Source organism: Bacillus rossius (genome assembly GCF_032445375.1).
Source record: "Bacillus rossius redtenbacheri isolate Brsri chromosome 9 unlocalized genomic scaffold, Brsri_v3 Brsri_v3_scf9_2, whole genome shotgun sequence".
NCBI classification, from domain to species: Eukaryota; Metazoa; Arthropoda; class Insecta; order Phasmatodea; family Bacillidae; genus Bacillus; species Bacillus rossius.
The window spans coordinates 10,003,029-10,025,172 of NW_026962013.1; the positions used below are offsets into that span (position 1 = coordinate 10,003,029).

The 22,144-nt window shown below is 41.3% G+C and overlaps 1 protein-coding gene and 2 non-coding genes across 6 annotated transcripts in view; 2 read left to right on the plus strand and 1 right to left on the minus strand.

The window, feature by feature from the left end:
• Positions 1 to 22,144, plus strand: part of LOC134542998 (chromosome transmission fidelity protein 18 homolog) — an 88,769-nt gene that overhangs the window by 42,515 nt on the left and 24,110 nt on the right. The gene's annotated exons all lie outside the window — the stretch shown is intronic.
• On the minus strand, positions 8,826 to 8,898 carry Trnaa-agc (transfer RNA alanine (anticodon AGC)). Its single transcript has one exon. It is a non-coding gene; the product is annotated as a tRNA-Ala (tRNA).
• On the plus strand, positions 14,977 to 15,049 carry Trnaa-agc (transfer RNA alanine (anticodon AGC)). Its single transcript has one exon. It is a non-coding gene; the product is annotated as a tRNA-Ala (tRNA).

Genomic DNA, 22,144 nt, shown 5'->3' on the forward strand with positions numbered 1-22,144 from the left:
CAGTGTCAGAATTTTTTAAATTCTTTCATTCATAAAAGGCAACCTGTCATAATTCTAGAAATTTATATAGCAAATGCTAAATACTAGGAACATAACTTATTACACAAAAAAAAATTATTTATATAGTTACGGCATTTGATTTTTTTGCTCTCTGTGTCTTAATTTGATTAAAGGAGGTTGGCTGTAATTTTAATTAAAAAAGGGTAAAATACAAAAATTGTTGTTGATATTTTTTTTATAAAACTCTGGAGTTTTTATCCTAAGTGTTTTTGTTGTGTTGTGAACATGGAATAATCTTATAATATTAGCAGAAGCATATTTCTTGTACAAATATGTGTAAATCAACATTTATTGTATTTTTTAAATTTTTTATAAATGCATATCAGCCCAGCAAAACATCTTCTGTGCTGCAGTAACTTTAGAGTTTTTGTGTTGCTAAACAGCAAGCCATGCACGCAAATTGTGTTTTCTTCACCGGAGCAACTTGAGATGGAAGTAATTCCGTACTCTGATAATCCCTGCATGGGACATAGCATGCTGTGAAAAGAACCTAATAAATAATTGCTTCTTTTTTTCCCCCCAAGTAAGAGCCGACAAGGAGGCCATGCATATCATAGCATGGTTGTTCAACACTTGAGTTTCAGTTTCGGAAGCAATTAAGGCAGAGAATATGCCAAACATGATCTTTTATACTGATGTTACATCTTTTCTTGTGGAAATGAGTACTCATCTCTGGCTTCCTTGTTGTGAACCTCATCAAAGCCTGACAGAAATTTTTTTTTTTGTGCATTGAACATTCATCATCATTAAAATTAATGGCATAATATTATAGATGTGTGTACATGACCACTCAAAAGGAACTGTATAGTTACTCAGTTTTATTTTTCAAAATTTTCTACAGCATTTATTTAAAAGAATTTTCAAAAATACTGTTTTCCTACTTATTCTCTACTTAATTGCAAACCACTGCACTCTCATGATTTTAATGTATATATAAGGTCTTTGGTTTTTTTTATGCCCAATAGTTTGACAGGAACAGACTTCAGGTTTCATCTGTCATCATGAAACATAAGCATATGCAAGTGAAATTTTATAAATAATTATTTGTATTTGATTTAAAAAAAGTACATGGGTGAATATTGTTCTTAATGGTAAAACTATATTGTTTATTATTTAAAGAACAATTATATCTTATTTATCTAAATACTATTCAGACATTGATCTAAAACCCTACAAAGTCTAATTCCTTTTAGTCGTGAGTTTACCTTGGCTGGTTTGTATTAGAACTTGGCAGCATTCATACATTGTAACTTTCAATACAGCAATAGTATGAATAACACTTTTAATTTTTAGTTTTTCTATTTGGAACTGTTTTGGTAAAGTTTTAACTATTGAAGTTATATATAAGTCATTAAAGTCTGGGTGATAGTAAACACTTTTTGAGAGAACCATAAAAAAAAGTGAATCTAATGTGTTGCTTCCATAAAATATTTTTCCTCGTAAAATCCGTAGAAGCAACATAAGACTGCTATAACTCTTTACGTGAAAGAAGATACAGGGATGGACATCACCATAAATTGTTTTTCCGATACCCCGGAATTCTCTTTTCAGGAACGTGGATACATTTTCCTCGGTTGCGCGAACCCTGAGTGGGCTGCAGAGATTTATAACTTAAGTTGAAGGCAAGAGGGTACTTAAAGCTTTTATGTATTTTTTTCATGTGTTAAAAGGGAATCACTCTATTATGCGGATGATGAGGGAGGGAGAGAGGGGGTGGTGGTTAAGAGATTCTTTTCTGGCGAGGCTAACAGACCGAATCCAAGGATGAGATTGTATAAAAGATGCAAGTGTGTGTGTGGGTAGGGAGCTGAAGTAGAGATTCATTTATCACTGAGTGGAGGAAGGGGTGTTGTTGTAACTGATCCATTGTTTGGTGGGAAAGGGGGGGATGCTACCCACAAGTGGGTAATAAGCAAGAACAAAGGGAAATGGGCAAGATGAGTGAATTTCTCGAGTACATCCTTTCAGCAGCCTGGTGTTTGCTTTTTTTTTTGCACCCGTTTATTGATACGGGAGGAGGGGCTGATGCAATTTTGTCATTTTGTCCCATGTGGTTAGAATGAAAGTGATTCATGTCACAACTTTAGGATTCCTGGTAGTTTTCAGGGTGTTATGAAGACTTCTTCGATCTTCTCCTTTTTGATTTTTTAAGTGGTTATCCTCTACATGAATTTGTTTTTGCTTTTATAGTTTTCATTATACATACTATAGTGCTGACCATTTTTCACAAAAATGTTGTATAGGAAAAAGTATTTATTCATTAAAATTTCAGACCTCTAATTTGCAGTTGGTTTGAAGCACCAGGGTATGAGAGGTTTTGAGTAATAATCCTGGATAATGCATGGATGCATGTAGCTTTTTTTAACAGTTATGTTAGGGGTAGTTTTTAAGCTACACTCTATATACTCTGTGGAATAAAACCACGAGTGTTAATGGGCCTATTAAGATTAATTAATGATTTTTTTTTAAAATATAAATCATACATTACAATTTTTTTAAAGTGGTTTATAATTATTTAATTGTAATTTTATAATGCTGTGGGCTCAGCCCACGAAGTATGGTTGACGTATATTTTCATAGTTGGTGGAGGGGGGGGGGGGTGAATACCTAGGAAGTGTTTTACACAACACTCGGTGCTTGACTTGGCGCGGTTGCGACAGAGATGCGCCCTGTTTCCTTTCGGTATTATAAATGGGATTTTTTTTTTTTCATCGGGTCTTGAGAAATAAGACAAGCCCTGGAGCGTTCGACGTTTTCCTTCCTTGTCGTCGGCGGGACAGCGGCGTGGACGGAAGCGGTTATGGAAGCAGGGGTTTGGGGAGGGTGCGAGCCACCCCGGGCCTCGTGACGTCACGAAGCCAGCATGGTTGCCATTGGTATGGTAATGTTCCTCGTGGCAAGGGAGGGGGGGAGGAGAGGGGATAAATGCACATCCTCCTTGAAGAAATGGCGCAAGATGATGCGAGTGCTTGAACGTCGTCCGCGCGCGCGAGCGGGCTGTTCGCCCTTTTGGAAGGGGGGGGAGGAGGAGGTATATTCGTGACCCCCCCCCTCTTTTCCCCTCCTCACCCGGGGTTAGGGAGAACGAACGCAAAGCTTACAAAGCATTATTTTTGATGTTTCTCACCCGCCCGCCCACCCACTAAATTTGCCTGCATGTGCCGAAAGTTAAACTGGAGGGGCCCTGACGTGAATTTTGAGTATTTTTTTGCGATGGGGAGCATTTTGTTTGTTGCAAAAAAAATTCTTCGAGCATGCAATCATTCTGTTTATATGATTTTTGGTCCTCGTTTGTCCGTTCATTTTTTTTTTTTTTTTTTATGCCAGTTGGCGTGATTCCTTCTGCAGAATTTTCTTTTTGAGTAGTTGTACTTTTTTTCTTCTCAGCAGCTAATCTCTGTTTAGACCATGAGAGATTCCTCCTCCCCGATGAGAGATTAAGCCCAGCTTAAAAAAAAAAAAAAAAAAAAAAAAAAAACTAATCAAAGAAGAGATTTTCAATGAGAATTTTGTTTTATGTTGCTGAATGCATTGATTTGTTAAGAAATCGAGTTCTAACTCAGCGACGGCAGGCACAACAGCTTGTGTAAAAATACTTTTAATTGTGTGCTTTTACATTTTTCACCACGCTTTTATTAGCTTCACTTGTAACTAACGGACTGTATAAACAAATCTTATAATTATAACTGTCGTATCGATTTGCAAGTAAGTGTAATCCGGATGACAATACAATTATTTGGTACCAAACTGATCTGATGGAGTCAGGAGGTGGATAGTGGAACTCTTCAATGGCTACTAGAAAAAAAAAACTTACATTTTAGTTCGTTACTGACAAAAGCGCGTATTTTAAAATTATAATTTATGAAATTTTTATTGCGTTACTGATAAAATATTTTTTTTTAATATAGTACTTTTATTTAAATATGTATTGATAATAATTGATAAGCAGTTCACGTTCACCAACCGTAAATTCTTTCACATTGAAAATAAATAGTCATACTAAGTGCTGTGCAATCCATCACTCAAAACCACGTCGGCAAGCAAGCCGCTGCCCCCCCCCCCCCCCTCGCTTGTAGAAGCCTGTCCGACATGCGAGCAGCTATCTATAGTCAACTGCAGCTAGTCTGGCCTGCATCAGCGCAGTCATCAACATCCACGCATCTTGTATACGCCTGCTCTTGCTTACAACATATTAGATCAGTTATTATTTCTGAGTAATTTTAATTCCTCCTAGACTGAAAGGCAACACGTAATAAGTAGGAACCGGAAAAATTCACGGGTTCTATGACCTCTAGGATAAACTCCATAGTTATACGTACACTCGGTTAAATGTCACCCATTCATTGGCTGCTGCCTTGTGAGACGTCCCAGCGTAGCAGCCTGTGATTCGATAAAGCTTTGGTCTTGTGTTTCTCATTGGCCCAGGGTCATAAAGGTGCGTTGTGAGCCAATAGCAGAGGCAGCGCTGAGGTATAACTATTTGTATTTTAGCCTATCGCGAAATGAATTCGCGAATTTTTCCGGTCTCTAGTAATAAGCATTAAAAACTGTTCAATTTAGCTTTTATGCATTACATAGCTTTGTTCTGTTGGCTGTATGCCTCCGTGTAACAACCGGTCAAAAACCCTTAGAAGGAAACGCCTTGCTTTTCGGAAGGGAAAAACAGATAAAAAAAGGAGTGGAATCTCTAACTTCCCCACCCCTTCCTTCCCCCCCCCCCCCCCCCCCGCTTCTGGAAATGTCTTCCTGCGTGAGGACTTAGGTGGAGGAGGGGGGACATCTTCCCCCACACATCTCGACGGGGCGCCAACTGCGTTTTCATGCGATTACGGGCGTTAAACTCGGTGGCAGTAAGTTCCGAAACGCCTTGCTTCAATTGTAGTCGCCGGTAGTTTTTGTCGCGTGTTGAGAATAGAAGGGGGATGGGGGGGGGAGGCATTCGGTGCTCTTGGAAGTTCGTGCGAGCGGAATGGAAGAGGGGGGGGGGGGGTGTTGGAAGCGAGAGGCGAGAGCTCGGTGTACGGAAAAGGACCACAATAAAAAAAAGAAATAGCCGAATGGAGGGTGAATAAAAAGGAATGATTTCTATTCTACACGCGCGCGCGAGCGGGTGCGAAAGTTATTTTAAAAACGGGGAATTGCGGAAGTAATTTGGCGCTGTGTGAGTTTTATCTTGCCGTTCCCTCCCCCCTATTTTTCACCCCTCCTACAATATATATCCCTTCTTCCTCTCAATTACCCCTTATTGGCCGAGAGGAGAGAAACTCGTGAAGTTTTTTTTTTTTTTATTCGTTCGGCGGACCCGTGCACCCTACGCGACAGAAGCGAAGGGTTATGTGTTGCCAGCTCGGTGCTCAGTTGACTGAAGCCCTGTCGAATAATATCTGTAGCCCTTTGTCTTCATATGTAGTATTAAAGGTTCTGATAGTCCCACTAATCGACTAATTCGTAAATCAACACCGACGAGAATCCTGTTACACGCGCCGATCGCGCAAAACTGTTTAATATTGTTGGAAACACAACAATTGTGTAATTGTGAGGTCCTGTTATTATTTTGATAAATTATAAAACCAGGTCACGAAGAGTTTGAGTGAACTTCAGATCAAAATTTTCTCCCAACGGGGATTATTCTTTACAATTTACTATTTAACATTGTAGAGGTATTTTGTGATATTGCAGATTTGTACCTCTTGATAGTGGTGAAGGCGGTGAAGTTAAGAACTCTTTAATTTTTGATTGCACGAGAGGGCGCGGAACATGCTTCAAACATCGTGCCCCCCTAGCGACGGACAAATGAGTAGAGACCGGAAAAATTCGCGGTTTCGATGGCCTTCAGGATAGACTGCACATTCCCCTGTACACTCGGGCAAATAACGCAAGTTCATTGGCTGCCGACTTGTAAGTCGTCTCAGCTGGTTCGTCTGTGTTTCGATCCTTCTTTGGTTGAGGGTTTTTAATTGGTTGTGATTCGTCCAGATGAACAGTAAGCCAATATCAAAATCATCTAAGAGGTACATGTATTTGAATTCTAGCCTATCGCCGAATGAATCCGCGGAATTTTCCGGTCTCTACAAATGAGTGTTCGGAAGGACAGCGGGACGTGTGTCGTGTTCCCCGGTCGGCGCTGAGTGGTCGAGGGACAGCATCATCGGTAATGGTCAATCGTTAGGGCCGCGGATGGTTCTTGCGACGACGCGAGGCCTTAATGTTTCCTGATTGCTCTCCCCTCCTCCTCCCCCCTGTCGCCGGCGTGATGGATGACTGGCCGGGAGTCTTCCCTCTCGTGGGGCGTCGTCGTGGCCGTCCTTCCTGCCGCCGCGACGACCGCCCTCTGGAGCTGGACTCGCGTCGATCCGTCTCGTGCTAGCCCGCCATCTGTCCGACACTAGCCCCGTCACTGGTCCGTCCGTCACTCGTGAAAACCAGTAAAAGAATAAAGAATAAAAGGGAAAAGAATAAGAGGACAATAGAAATAAAGAAAATAATAATAAAGGGAAAAAATAAAAGGGGAAAACGGAAGAATAAAAGGGGGGGAAACATAAGAATAAAAGGGGGGAAAACAGAAGAATAAAAAAGGGGAAAACAGAAGAATAAAAAGGGGGGGAAATGAATAAAAGGGGGGGAAACATATGAATAAAAGGGGGTGGGGGAAACATGAATAAAAGGGGGGAAACATATGAATAAAAGGGGGGAAACATATGAATAAAAGGGGGGAAACATATGAATAAAAGGGGGAAACATATGAATAAAAGGGGGAAACATATGAATAAAAGGGGGAAACATATGAATTAAAGGGGGGGGGAACATATGAATTAAAGGGGGGGAAACATATGAATTAAAGGGGGAAAACATATGAATAAAGGGGGGGAACATATGAATAAAGGGGGGGAACATATGAATTAAAGGGGGGGGGACATATGAATTAAAGGGGGGGGAACATATGAATTAAAGGGGGGGAAACATATTAATAAAAAGGGGGGAAACATATTAATAAAAAGGGGGGAAACATATGAATAAAAAGGGGGGAAACATATGAATAAAAGGGGGGAAACATATGAATAAAAGGGGGGAAACATATGAATTAAAGGGGGGGAAACATATGAATTAAAGGGGGAAAACATATGAATAAAGGGGGGGAACATATGAATTAAAGGGGGGGGGACATATGAATTAAAGGGGGGGGAACATATGAATTAAAGGGGGGGAAACATATTAATAAAAAGGGGGGAAACATATTAATAAAAAGGGGGGAAACATATGAATAAAAAGGGGGGAAACATATGAATAAAAGGGGGGAAACATATGAATAAAAGGGGGGAAACATATGAATAAAAGGGGGGAAACATATGAATAAAAGGGGGAAACATATGAATAAAAGGGGGAAACATATGAATAAATGGGAAACATATGAATTAAAGGGGGGGGAACATATGAATTAAAGGGGGGGAAACATATGAATTAAAGGGGGAAAACATATGAATAAAGGGGGGGAACATATGAATTAAAGGGGGGGGATATGAATAAAGGGGGGGAACATATGAATTAAAGGGGGGGAACATATGAATTAAAGGGGGGAAACATATGAATTAAAGGGGGGAAACATATTAATAAAAAGGGGGGAAACATATTAATAAAAAGGGGGGAAACATATTAATAAAAAGGGGGGAAACATATTAATAAAAAGGGGGGAAACATATTAATAAAAAGGGGGGAAACATATGAATAAAAGGAGGGAAACATATGAATAAAAGGAGGGGAAACATATGAATAAAAGGGGGGGAAACATATGAATAAAAGGGGGGGAAACATATGAATAAAAGGGGGGGAAACATATGAATAAAAGGGGGGGAAACATATGAATAAAAGGGGGGGAAACATATGAATAAAAGGGGGGGAAACATATGAATAAAAGGGGGGGGAACATATGAATAAAAGGGGGGGAACATATGAATAAAAGGGGGGGAAACATATGAATAAAAGGGGGGGAAACATATGAATAAAAGGGGGGGAAACATATGAATAAAAGGGGGGGAAACATATGAATAAAAGGGGGGGAAACATATGAATAAAAGGGGGGGAAACATATGAATAAAAGGGGGGGAAACATATGAATAAAAGGGGGGGAAACATATGAATAAAAGGGGGGGAAACATATGAATAAAAGGGGGGGAAACATATGAATAAAAGGGGGGGAAACATATGAATAAAAGGGGGGAAACATATGAATAAAAGGGGGGGAAACATATGAATAAAGGGGGGGGGAAACATATGAATAAAAGGGGGGGAAACATATGAATAAAAGGGGGGGAAACATATGAATAAAAGGGGGGGGGAAACATATGAATAAAAAGGGGGGGAAACATATGAATAAAAAGGGGGGGGGAAACATATGAATAAAAGGGGGGGAAACATATGAAAAAAGGGGGGGAAACATATGAAAAAAGGGGGGGGGAAACATATGAATAAAAGGGGGGGGAAACATATGAATAAAAGGGGGGGGGAAACATATGAATAAAAGGGGGGGGGAAACATATGAATAAAAGGGGGGGGGAAAATAGAACAAGACTAGGAAGGAACAATACTTAAAAAAAGAAAAATTATAAAGGAAGAAGAAGAAGAAGAAGAAGAAGAAGAAGAAGAAGAAGAAGAAGAAGAAGAAATAATAATAATAATAATAATAATAATAATGTCGGTATGTTTTGTTACTGATAATTCTGCTATTACACACAATTCAGTGCGTTCGAATTTTCATAAAAATATCTCTTTGGAGGCGCCGGGTATCGATCCCGGTACCTCTCACATGCTAAGCGAGCGCTCTACCATCTGAGCTACGCCCCCTGAGATATCTAGAGTGCGGTCAATGTGCGCTCTTACTATTATACACTTTCTCTACCGGTCAAACTGGGTGGCGTGGAAGAACGAGGAAGCCTGCGATTCACTGACCCCCGATCAGTGTCGAACATATCTGAAATTTTCCGCTCACTTGGGCAACTTCGCGGTTGGAATAGCGAATTCGCACATTTTCAGTATTTTAAATTTCGCTGACCGAACATAACGTACCTTCAATTTCAGTTACCATCACCTAAATGGGCGAAAACCTAACCTCACGGGGAAAACACAGCTATTTTTCTCTAATAATTTTATTTATGTAACAGGTCTGTCCAACCACTTACTTTGCTACGATGTTTTAACTCTCAGCTATGCATGTCCCTAATCATTGAAACACCATAGTATTTGCCTGGAAGTATTTCCAGGAAGCCACAGCCGCACTGGGATTAGAACTCTGGAATGCGAGTCCAGTATGTTACAACTGCGCCACTACACTCAAGTTTATAGGTATGCTTAAAAGTTCCATTTCGGACCAGCAGATCACTACCAATAAAAAAATTATTTTATCTTAACGAGATCATGCATTTGGTTTTAGTTATCGTCTCCCTGCAAATAAATATGTGTATGTATGTATGTTTCTTTAATTTTATTTGGTTTTTTTTTTCCTTTTATACTTTTTTCCCTTTTATTCTTTTTTCCCTTCTACTTAAAAAAATAAATAATCCTTAACAGTGCAAATAAACTATAATAAAAAAATTAATACTACAAATAAAAATAAAACCAAATTAAAAATAACAAAAATAAATAAATATGATAAAAAACTAATGATTGCTGTATATATTTCCCCTAGAAACAAACAATTACACTCCCGACCGTGTCAACAATAAATTTTTTGACGTATTCACAGGCCTGCGTGTCCACATAATCAGAGCTGGCCGCCCGTGCATTGTGTTTGCATGCCTACCGAGTCATTTCCGATTCCAATTAACGTACCGCACACTGAGATCACGCTTCGAGCTCGGGATCGCCATTTGAAGTTGGTTTGTTCAGGGTAACGGCGCGTCGCTCGCTCACTGAACTTCGCGGTCGTGCGATTTAGTGTCTATAGAACACTATTTTTAAATAAATTTTGCCGTTTGTCGAAACGAGGAAACAGTATACGGTCGCCGGGACCTGTATTTACCTAGCTTGTGCACACTGAACTTCATAGTGCTGTATTGTCGTGTTTTAATGTCAAGGCACGATGCCCCTTCCTTTTTTTTCCCCCCTACTGTCCATCTGTTTCTTTTTACAGTATACCTACGTGTATTTGCAAATGTTGTGTTGTGGGCGTCTTTGTTTGTCAGCTCGAGTGTCGCAGGTAAAGGTAAAAGGAATGGCTATTGATGATAGTTCCACAGTTGTGGTCTTTCTTCGAAATGAATTTACTCCAATGAGTTGTTTGCAGACGATCGCTGTCAACTTTAGACATTCCTTAAAATCACAAAATAGTATACATTAATGAGGCCAAACTTTTAATATTTTCATGCCGTAAATCAATTTTTAAAAAAAAATTGAATCCAAGATGTCCTCATTCTCACATGGGGGATCACAATTAAACGTTAAACGAAACACACGTTGAACTGAAATTACAGATTCACTCTTAGCAAATTGCAGAAAATAAAAGGCTTTACGCTCAGGAGTCGCCATTTTGCGTAGGTGGCGCTGCAAGCGAGAAAACAATTCAGTACTTGCGCATGCGCTTTTCCAAAACAGTTTGAGTTACTCCATAATTATGACCTTGAACCATACCTCTACAACGCCTACAGTTTGATACTAAAAAATTTATAACTGGGATATTCTTTTATGGACATCTTGTATTTCTTCATAAAAATTCTGCAGTTAGGGAAAGAAACAAAAATTCGACAAGACGTCACTAGTCGAGTTGGTTATTTCATTGTCTTGGAATCACTATTAATTAAAATGTTTTTTTCTTCTGAAAATTAATTTGGACAGCCCTCTTGCCTGTCCAAGCACGGGAAGCCTTCTTTTCACAGACGAGAGAGCCATAACCCGAAGTTCCCCGAAGTTCATGTTTTTTTTCCGTATCTTTTATGTAGCTATCCTAACCAAATCAACCGTCCACAATGTTTTAAAGTATTTATAATGTAGCTAACCTAACCTTTTACAATGAACAAAAAAAGAAACCGAAGATGCACGATCGGGCGTTTGGCTCTCTCGTCTGTGAAAAGAAGGCTTCCCGACCAGGGGTGCTGACGGGGGGGGGGGGGGGGGGGGGGTTAGGGGTCAACCCCCCCCCCCCCCCCCTAGCACCAAATCTTTTATTAATTTCTTATTCATCACTCAAACAAATTTCATATTAAAATTAATAAATTTAAATATTGTAATGGTAAAAATTTTAAGTACCGAAAACTGCTAAAATAGCACTGTTTTACACCTTAAAATCCAAATTTTCCCGGGGGAGGACCACCGGACCCCCCGCTTTAATACGTGGGAGGGGGGCCATGCTTCTTAACACCCCCCCATACACAAATCCTGGCTACGCCACTGTTCCCGACGTGAACCGACTGTCGGGTCGGCTCGTGGCGACGACCTGGAATCGACACTGCGCCAGAAGACGTGCCCGGCATCTTCACGGACTTTATGCCTGGGAATTTTAATCAGACGTAAATATTACAGAATTATTTCAAACAAATTGCACGCATCAACACTATTACTTAATCTAGTAGTACAATCTCTTCTCGCGCGAAATACCAATATTTTGAATGTATAAAATGCTTGTTATTTTAATTTTAATGTTGAAATATTTTATTTCTCATGATAAAGTTCATGTCAAATAAAAGTTTTTTTTTTGTTTTTTAAGTCAAAACATATTCATATTTCCGACTTTCGTTTTGTATTAAATTTTAAATACCAGTATGGGTTTTCAGTTATTAAAATTCAAAAGATAAGGTAGCGACCATGTGTGCTGTTATCTTGTGGCAATCGCATCAACCATTTTTTTTTTTTTTTCGCCGAGTCACAATCAATTGTGGCGACTATTGTTCGAACTCACCATCAGAAATGCACCTGATAATTCTTAAACACTGCTGCTACCTGTTGTCGTATATTGGAAATGTACGAATCATAGTTCACGCAAGTCCCGCTGTGTCGGCGCAACGTTTATAAAAATGATCTTTTATAGCGTTCTTGGCAAGCGCGGCTCCAGAGGAAGGGCGCAGGGGGCGATAGCCCCTTCCGAGCCCAAATTTTACTTCTTATCTCTTTGTAGGGAATATTAATGTTAACTTAAATACTTTCGTTAATGTGCTAAACTCTTCTTTCAATCAAAATTTGTACGAAAATACTAAATTTCAGTTTTTGAGACCATATATTTTGTGAATATCCCCTCTGGCAATGTCATGATTATTAACTGCATCCTCCTGTGTGTGAGAGCCCTGCCCGAGAGGTCTTTCTGGAGCCGCCATTGGTTCTTGGGCTGACATCGTCAGATCGCAGATCGAAGAGGAGAATGGTGCAACTGGCCAATAGCGACTCGGTGCGCGCGCGAGTGAGTAGCGGGGACATCGGTGTGCGGACAAGAAGGACTAGAAGCGTCTGCAGTGAGACAAATTAATTGTTACAAGTCTGCAGGGAGGAATAGCTGTAAATTATTTTAGTATAATAAATAATCATAACCCACTCTCACTTTTCATTTAAGTAAATGTCACAATATTTAGTAGGCTTTGTTTATATCGCGCCAAAGACAAACTGAAAGAAAAGAGTTCGCACATGAGCGAAATGGTTTTCTTTACAATGTGCGAACTCTTTTCTTTCAGTTTTTCTTTGGCGCGGTATAAACAAAGCCTACCTACTAAATGTGAAATTATATAAATTGACAAAAATCTTATTTTGCAAATTGAATAATGGAATAATATTATCAAATTAGTATAATTGTCATCGGTCCTCGATAAATCTACAAAGTTTGAATGAAATCTGGCCGTTTAAAGTGGGTCAAAATCGCACCCAAAGGAGTCGGTTACAAACATACAAAAAAACAAACATACAGGTGAAGCTAATATAAAGCGTGTAATAAAGAGAGATATCCTTTCGAATCTCGTTTCCCCCAGTTCGTAACAGCATGAACGCTTTACCGCTGTCTGACAACATAGAAACTTTGAGACGAAACATGAAATGCAAGGAAGCTATCGTGGTGGATCTGCAGGAAGAGCTCCCGGTAGTAGTAGAGAAGTAGCCAATCAGCACGGCGTGTGTCAGCAGGGAGTGGCGGCTCGGAAGTGGGGTGGAGGGGGAACCGGAAACAAAAGACGAACCGTCTCGTGGAAATGACGTGTAGATGGTCGCGGAGAGCGCAGGAGGACGCAGCGGACCGCGGGGTGTCGGGCGAAGCCCACGGCGCAATAAGGGCGCAAATGGCACGATCGGGCTTGCGTCTTCTCAAAGGACGTATCAAGCAATAAAATTCTGGGTTCGACTCTAATTTAATTCTCAACGAATCCAAGCCCTTGACCAATGACCGCATTTTACCTAATTGTGATCATCATGTTCCGATTCCTATCAAAGATTTTAATTTTGTGCGAGTGTATCGATGGGTTATTTGAAAACTTTTTTTCTTGAAAATAACCTGGAACAGAAATTTTTTTTCACAAGTTTAGATATTAAAACAATACCCGCTTGAACAGTACTTGCCAACTTTTCCCGATAACCCCTGCGATATTTTCTTTGAGTTTAAATTTATAGTCATGGCGCTTTCATGCAGTTGTGGATTCAGCTAAAGGATTAGCTTACACTGAATAAATTTACATTCTGTATGGAAAAAAAGTTATGTTAGTTTCTAAACACTTCCCTTTCCACCCCCTTACCCAACCTGTTTTGACATGAATACGTCTTTAAAATTGCTTCAATAGTGGGAGGGAATTAAAAAAAACGAAAGATAACAATATCGGGGGGATACAGTTTGGTTTCTCAGCTAGATATCTATCATCTCCATCCAAAATTTAACTACACCACTGGATAGCTAAATGATCAAAGAATTCGTTACGCTAAGTGAGGAATATGACGCATCGCGCGTGGTGGAGGGGGAAGCGTAGCCATTTTGAGGTCATTTTGTTGCGGTTCGAGATTTCTATTTAGTATAACTTTTGTCTCGGAGAAGCTACGACGTTCGTTTGAGTTTCAATCGTCAGCTCTCGTCAAAATCTATCGATTGCATGTATGAAACATTAGTGTAAAATAGTTACAGTGAATATATATATATATGGTGCTAAAATTAAAAAAAAAAAAAAAACATGTGTATTTTATATTTTGTGTAGAAATATATTTCATGTTACGTGCGTGTATTCACGTACAAAACACGGCCGTGTCCATGACACAGCCACACCTCTTTTTCGTTTTTTTTCGTGCGCTTATAGATGCTCCTCTTCTAACGTGACTTAGCTCTTCAGCTGATTGGTGGGACGGGGCGACTGAAATGCTGCCCCTTGGAAGGGCAGCCGTTCAGGATTTTTCTGGCAATGGTTTGTTTGTACAGCGACTGGAAGGGCAGCCCATCCAATTTCTAAAAACATGTTTCTTTAAGTGTTTAAATAATCCTGAAAAAAACTTGCCCCTTGGAAGGGCAGTCCATCATGATTTTTTCTGACAGTAGTGTTTTTTAAAGGTTGTCTGAATTGTTGTCCCTTGGATGGGCAGCCCTTCAGGATTTTTCTGACAGTGGTTATTTTGTAAAGCGACTGGAAGGGGGCAACAATTCAGACAACCTTTCAAAAACACGACTGTCAGAAAAATCCTGATGGGCTGCCCTTCCAAGGGGCAAGTTTTTTTCAGGATTATTTAAACACTTAAAGAAACATGTTTTTAGAAATTGGATGGGCTGCCCTTCCAGTCGCTGTACAAACAAACCATTGCCAGAAAAATCCTGAAGGGCTGTCCTTCCAAGGGGCAACAATTCAGCTCCCCCGGTGGGGCGGGCGGCGTGCGTGCTCAGGCCGGCTTGCGCAACCAGACCCGGGGAGAGAGCTAGAAGCCGGGCAACCGCCGCGTGCCCTACTAACTTAGTTGCAGAGACTGCCGTGGTCTTTCGTGTCTGGGGGCGTAGCTCAGATGGTAGAGCGCTCGCTTAGCATGTGAGAGGTACCGGGATCGATACCCGGCGCCTCCAGTCCTTTTTTTTTTAATTTTTTCTTCTATTTATTACTTAAATTTTTCATTAGTTTTTTTTTTTTTCCTCGTTGAGACTATAGGAAGCACAACAGAACGTTAACTTAACCATGATCATCATCATCCCTGGGGGGGAACAAATATATTTGCTTTTCGCTGCTTGTAAAGTCTCTCGTTCCCAAGTGTCAAATTTTGAGAGTTCTTAGTTGTAGCACCGGCGGTCTACATATCCTGATGCATGTTATGTTATGTTAACGGTGTATATTAAGAATGAATTTTTTATTTGACGTGGCATCGTCTAATTAATCGATGAACGCCGGCTGCACGCACGAAGAATTGTCCCGTTACGCTCATTGTACGCTTGCGCCGCATCTATCTCTCTTCCACTCGATTGGAACAACCATCGATTTGACTTTTTCGAGGCACATTAAACTTGAAACACTCCCATTCGTTTCCTACTTTTCCTATCATCGTCCTATCCTTAACAGAATAACACAGATTGTAAGAAGTTAAATAGCAAGCATGTATAAAAGTTGCAGTTAAAATCATCTCTTCGTTAAAGTAATAAACATATTTGAATTAATGAGTGCAAATAAGAGTAAATTTATCAATTAAATTGTAGATTTCATTTCACTCATTTGTATCCATACAAAAATAGTGATAATTCAATAAAAATTATTCAATTTTATTCATGAAAGTATGCAATCGTGTCATCAATGTTTTGTTATGACGTTGTCACGTTAAACTATCGTCCGTGAACCGACTTTGCAGACAACCAATTTTTTTTTTTTTTTAATGTGCAGTAACACGAAATATGATAATTTAGTTCACTATACCGCCGCTGGGTCGGAACGTCTCTGCTTTGCTGTCGCCGTCGACGTGCCGGCCCTCGCCGAGTCCTGTCTGCGTCCCCCCCCCCCCCCCCCACCGGCGACTCCGTGGGGTCCGAGCTCCCCTGCGGCAGTGTTGGCAGCCCTGCGCCGCCCCGCAGCGGCAGGATGGCCATCACGCGCGCCTTATCGCTTCCGGCTTTTCGCGCGCCATTTGCCGTCCGCCCCCACGACTCACCCTTAATTCAGAGGGCCGTATGTTGTCCCCTCACCCCCTCCCCCTCTCCCTGCGACAGCTCAGGGTCCGCTGCCTCCCGCGCTATTATCTCGCCACCCCGCCGCGAAGCGCTTTGTTTGTCGTGGCGTTGGGTCGGGCGGAGACCAGCCCACGGAGGCATCTGGCAACACATACTTAGTTCTTCTTCGTCGTTTCTATTAATAAACATTCTACCTTATTATCGCACACCTCAGTAATTGAATGGCATGCGTAAGGTATTGCGTGCTTTCAAGCGAAAATTTTTATCTTGCGTGGATAACATAAGTTTTTAAATAGTGTTCGCAGGCTTTCACGGCCGTTGTCTGAAGTAAGCTTGGCTTCTGCAATGTCGACCGAAACGTCGGTGAATTATTCGCCAAGGACGCGGTTACAACCCAGAAGCCAAGCTATTTCCAACGTAAGCCGTAAGTCTACAGTTTGGACGTTAGGATGCCCAATTTAATGTCCGTTTCATCGCACAGTATGGGTATTGCTTTCACTTTCCATTATTTAACCCTCAGATAAATGTACTGTTGTGTAAAGAGTTTATATGTACACGCACGACACTTCCACCCCTATACCCCCCTTATATTTTCTTGCCTTTCTTTTGGATTGTAGTTGCTTTGTCGCAGATCCGCGAGAGAAAGAAAATAATAGTCCCGGGAAAAAAAAAAATAAGGTTGAGAACATCTCGAATGATGCTCTCAATTTCTCTTTGCTACATCTCACTTTCCCCCTTTTCCCCTTCGTCCTACCTATCTATTGACCTTTGCCAATGACCCACGTACAGGTAGGTGACATGCAATTACATTCCTTTTTCCACTTTCCGACTTCACGAAGATCTCGCGTGACAACACACAGATAGAGAGAGAGGGAGAACCGAGTTAAAAAAAAAAAAAAATCGTTCTTGATATCGGCACGGGCTGTATGCGAAAGGAAGGGTCAAAAAACCAAAGCAGTTGGCAGGCGTGTTTTTTTTTTTTAATTTTTTTTTTGAGAGGCTTTGTCGTTCGTTGTATCGGAAAGCTCTCCGCCCCACTGAGCCGGTGGGCTCGGGGGGGGGGGGGGGGTGTGGCGCTGATACGGAAGGCGGGGTAGAGAGACGTCACCGCTGGTTAAGGCTCATCTCCAGCGCGGGACTGATCCTTCGAGACGCGACCGGCTGTATCCTCCGTCAGGACCTGTTGCCGAGAGGCGCTGCGTCCTCCGTCCTCCCTCAAGTCCGAGCAGGAGGACGTTCGAGCCTGTGCCCTGGATAATACCCCCTCACCCCTCTAACCTTTGCCGTGCCGGCGCAGCCTTCATCGTCGACGCTTCGTCCCTGCAGGTGAGCATTAAAAAAAAAAAAAAAAAAAAAAGGAAAGGTCGGCACAAACAGTTTACCTCTCGCCTTTTTTTTTTCCAGCGCGGAGGTGAAAATAATAAAAAAAAAAGAAGGAAAAACTCCGTAGTTTTTAATGATTCACACGCGGGCACTCTGTTTTATGAAGTGGCCCCCCGCTTCTACCTAATCAGCTAATCGCTAATCGCGTTTATTTCTTCCGTTCTTCCTCTGCGTCCTTCCTCCCTCCCCTTTCCTGCTCTTCACGCAGTTTCCTCTGTCCCGGATTAGCACGCCGTGTCATCTTCATCGCGTCCGGACCCACCTGTCCCCTCCCCCCCTTTTTCAACCTCTTCCCCCCCCCCCCCCCGTCCGAATGTTTTATAACCTCGCACACTCGCCTTCCAGCCCCCAAACACGCACGTAACAAAATCTGAAATGACGTTTTAAAAGGGTCGCACTTCCCATTTGAAGGGAAGGAAAAAAAAAAAAGCTGACGGTGATAAAACACAAAGGCAAATTCGATGAAAGAGAATTAACGAATAATTAGTTGATGGACATCCAATGCGATAACAAGGGAAAGAGTTGTCCAGTGAAAAAAAAGAAAAAATAACACGAGCTCGCGCCGTGTGTGTATAGTGATAGGTACGTGTGCAGCCTTTACTTTTGTGCGTTTTTTTTTCCCGACGTGAGTATTATGAAATATTAAGTATGCGTACGGTTATGTAATACATGTTCCACGCGCACCTCGGTGTGGAGGGGGTATTTCATTTGGCGACGACGTCGGGGGCGTAAATGACGGGAAGTGTCTTTTGTCGCCTCGCGTCCCGACGCAGTTGTGCTCATCGATACGGCAGTCGCCGTCGCCGCTACTGACCGCAGCGTTTGGGACGATGCGAACAGCAGAAAATTTCCGTGGGATGTCAACGGAAATTCCTGCGCAAATTATGTCGCCGAATTTACAAATACCCCGGGGGTGCAAGAACGTGAACAGAACGCCTAAAGACACCAAAAGCGCGCCAAGTATGGACAGAATGATGATTTAAAAAAATTGGTTGTCTGTAAAGTCGGTTTACGGACGATAGTTTAACGTGAAAACGTCATAACAAAACATTGATGAAATGATTGCATACTTTTATGAATAAAATTGATTAATTTTTTATTGAATTATCACTATTTCGTATGGATACAAAGAAGGAGTGAAATGAAATCTACAATTTAATTGATTAATTTACTTGTATTTGCACTCATTAATTCAAATATGTTTATTACTTTAACGAAGAGATTAATTTAACTATAACTTTTATACATGTTTGCTATTTAACTTCTTCCAATCTGTGTTATTCTGTTAAGGATAGGACGTTGATAGGAAAAGTAGGAAACGAATGGGAGTGTTTCAAGTTTAATGTGCCTCGAATAAGTCAAATCGATGCTTGTTCCAATCGAGTGGAAGAGAGATAGATGCGGCGCAAGCGTACAATGAGCGTAACGTGACACATCGTAACGGACAATGTGCGTTACGGGACACTTTTTCGTGCGTGCAGCCGGCGTTCATCGATTTATTAGACGTTGTCACGTCAAAAATAAAAACCTATATTCTGGCGGTTCATAGGGAACAGAGTTGTGAGCAATATGAGTTTGATATAAAATTAATTTTTTCGAGGGCTCTATTTATGTCCTTTCGAAAGATGACTCTAAATGCGGCCAATAAGTAACTGGCACGGACATTGGAGTGATAATGTTAATAAATATATTAAATATCAAAAGGAAATACAGCTATTACTTTGACTAAAATTCCGCGAAGAAATCTAAAATCATCATGCTTTTTACGTAAACCCCTACAGCTCGGGGACAACTGAGCTTCTCCAATGTTTGGTCATAATTTCTATTTTAAATCTAGATCATAAATGGCATAAGCCTGAAATATCATTGGAAGAATTATAATTTGATTCTACATTTATTTATCCAAATAATTTGAATAACATAGTGAAAATAAAATATTGCAAATCTAATTTAAGTATTTTATAGTCCGGTATTGATTCATTCGTTATTGAGAGGTCACAGCATGAAAACGCCGGGAGCAAATAACGAATTATGACATACAATGCATAAAACCAAAATATAATTTGTTTGCATATTTTTGCTCGCATAATTAACTATCTAAGCAAAAAATGTAAGATTTTGGGGACCTATTCTTTACGCGATCTGAAAAATGTCCACAATTGAAAATGCTACTGGCTACATTCAAGACTTAATTAAAAGGTATTTAAGATAAACGCATTTAACTTCAGCGTTGTTTCAAAATTGTTGCGACTGCAGTTTAAGTGTAGGTGCCAATAATGTTGACTTCGACAAGTGTCCATATAGCTAGGTCATGTGATATTTTGAGCTAACTGACGAATGATATTTTAAAAAAAAATGGCGGGATATAGCTACTTTTTGAGCGACCTGACTTTTTTTTTTTCCTTCGTTCGTGTAACATTTTCTTTTTGTGGAATCTATATTTTTTCGACGAAAAAACCATTTCAAATTTTCCAATTTATCATTTCATGACATTAAGTTTAGCTCGCACATTTAGCCTATATATCAAAGTTTTTTTCTAATAATAAAAGAATTTTGGCACAATAATAAAGTTACAGGCGTTTATCTTGAGCAAATCTTAATAAGTCTTGAACGTAGCCAGCAGCATTGACTTTTATATTTGGCTTTTTTTTTTTTCAGTTGCAGAATTTTCCATCTCTCGTAATGGATAGGTCACCAAAATCTTGAACCTTATACATTTGACATTTAGACATCTAGACATCTAGACAGTTTTGTTCATTTCGCGTGCTTTCTTCTTTGATCAGGCTGTTAATTTACTATAAATTTCTAGCAGTGTGGTAGAGGTTTGGGAAATACTTCGTCCCGATCGGCTTCCAACCGTTGATTATTCTACCTCTACAAACTGTGCTCCGTCCAAGTGTTGCCTGCAAGCTGCGAGGTGTGTCGATGTGAACCTGCCCTGATCCACGCCGGGATTCCAAACGCGGGGGTTGCGTGACGCAGCAAGTGGGAGACTTCAACGTACAATGAAGCGAGGAACCTCTGGGGATTTCACCTCTCTTCCCTCCTCACGAGGAAGACTTGCCAGAATCAGTGGGGGGGGGGGGGGGGGGGGAAACAAAAAAAACCTGGAAAACCTAGATTTTCAAGCGAACATATGAATTTCTGGAGAGAAAAAACCGACAAAATTCAGGGAAATATATACGTCATATCAGAGAATTTAATTGATAAATAAAGATAAAGCCAATCCTGTGCCCCTAATCCATTGGCTGTCATTTGATATGGTAGATATTTTGGGACTTGCTGTAACGCTGGTGTGATTTTTTTTTTTTTTTTTTTTTTTTTGCAAATGAGACTGAAGTCCGTCTGAGGTGGGCTGGGAGAGAGACGTAAGAAACATCATTTTGTGCATAGTCACTAGGATATTATTGTTACTGTGTAAGCAATTTTTGTCACGACGTTGAAGAATCCGTAATTAGGCCTACGTTTTGAATAAGTCTATGTTAAAAAAAAAAATTACTGGGGTTGTTTTCCATGGAAATATTTCGTTATTTTGGTCAGTGAAAAATCATGTCAGGGAATTTTCAGGAAATTCCCGTTCGTGTTCGTTTTTTTTTTTCTGAACGTCCTACGTACGCCCGAAGCACGGATCCGCTCTCGGTTATTTTAATGACATCGGGGGAGAAGGCAGAAAAAAAATGGGGGGGGGGGGGGTGGACCGAGCACGTGCGGGGTGGAAAACAAAACCGAATTGAGATTGGAACCACCCGCAACCCCTCCTCTTCCCCCCTCCATGGTCCTTCTCTCCTCGTCTCCGGCAATTACGCCGGTCGCACGGTTCGCGTCATTTTTCCCGAATCACGTTCCGCCGAGTGGGCGGGCGCTGGCTTCGTCGGAAGAGGGGTGGTGGGGGTTGGGGTATGTGTATTTAAATAAAACTTGCCATCTACATCCACGTACCTCGTTTGAACCGCCTGCGGCAACCGCGGCGAACAATGGAAGTTCGTACGCCTACTCTCTTTTATTTTTTTTAAATATTTTTTTTTTGCTCCGTCGTATTCAAGAGACGCGAAACAAAATAACCCTTGAAGTTGGTGGGAATAGGTGGGGGGGGGGGGGGGAATGTTGTAGGTGTACGCGTGTGCAGGCATTTTTTCCCCCTTCTTTCCTTGCGCAAAACCCGCGAAATTTCTTTCGGTGGGGGCTCCCCCATACCTGCTGCGCGTACCACTGAACAAACCCCATTTTCGTGTCGGCTCGGGCGGATTCCCGAGATCCGCGGGAACGGCCTGCGTCTGTGTGACTATGTCGACCCCGGTGGGTAGAGGAGGGGGGGGGGAGGGAGGGGCCGGGTGGAGGAGCAGCGCGGGAGGGACGGATGCCAATTTCCCGAGCGCCTGCCCCCCGCTGCTGTGGGCCGAGCGCGGTCTGTGGGGTAGCGCCTTTGAATATATATACTGTACAGAAGTCGCCAGCCCAGGTTAAAATTTCTAATACGGTTCTGAGGTAGTTGGTTAATTCACCGCCGCAATCGCCACCATCTCTAGGGCATCGACTTGTGGTGGTCCCTAGCGGACAAGTGTCAAACTCTTCAAACACCCCTTCCCCCTCCTGTTGAACGACATTGAGCTGCAGTGAATGATAGCT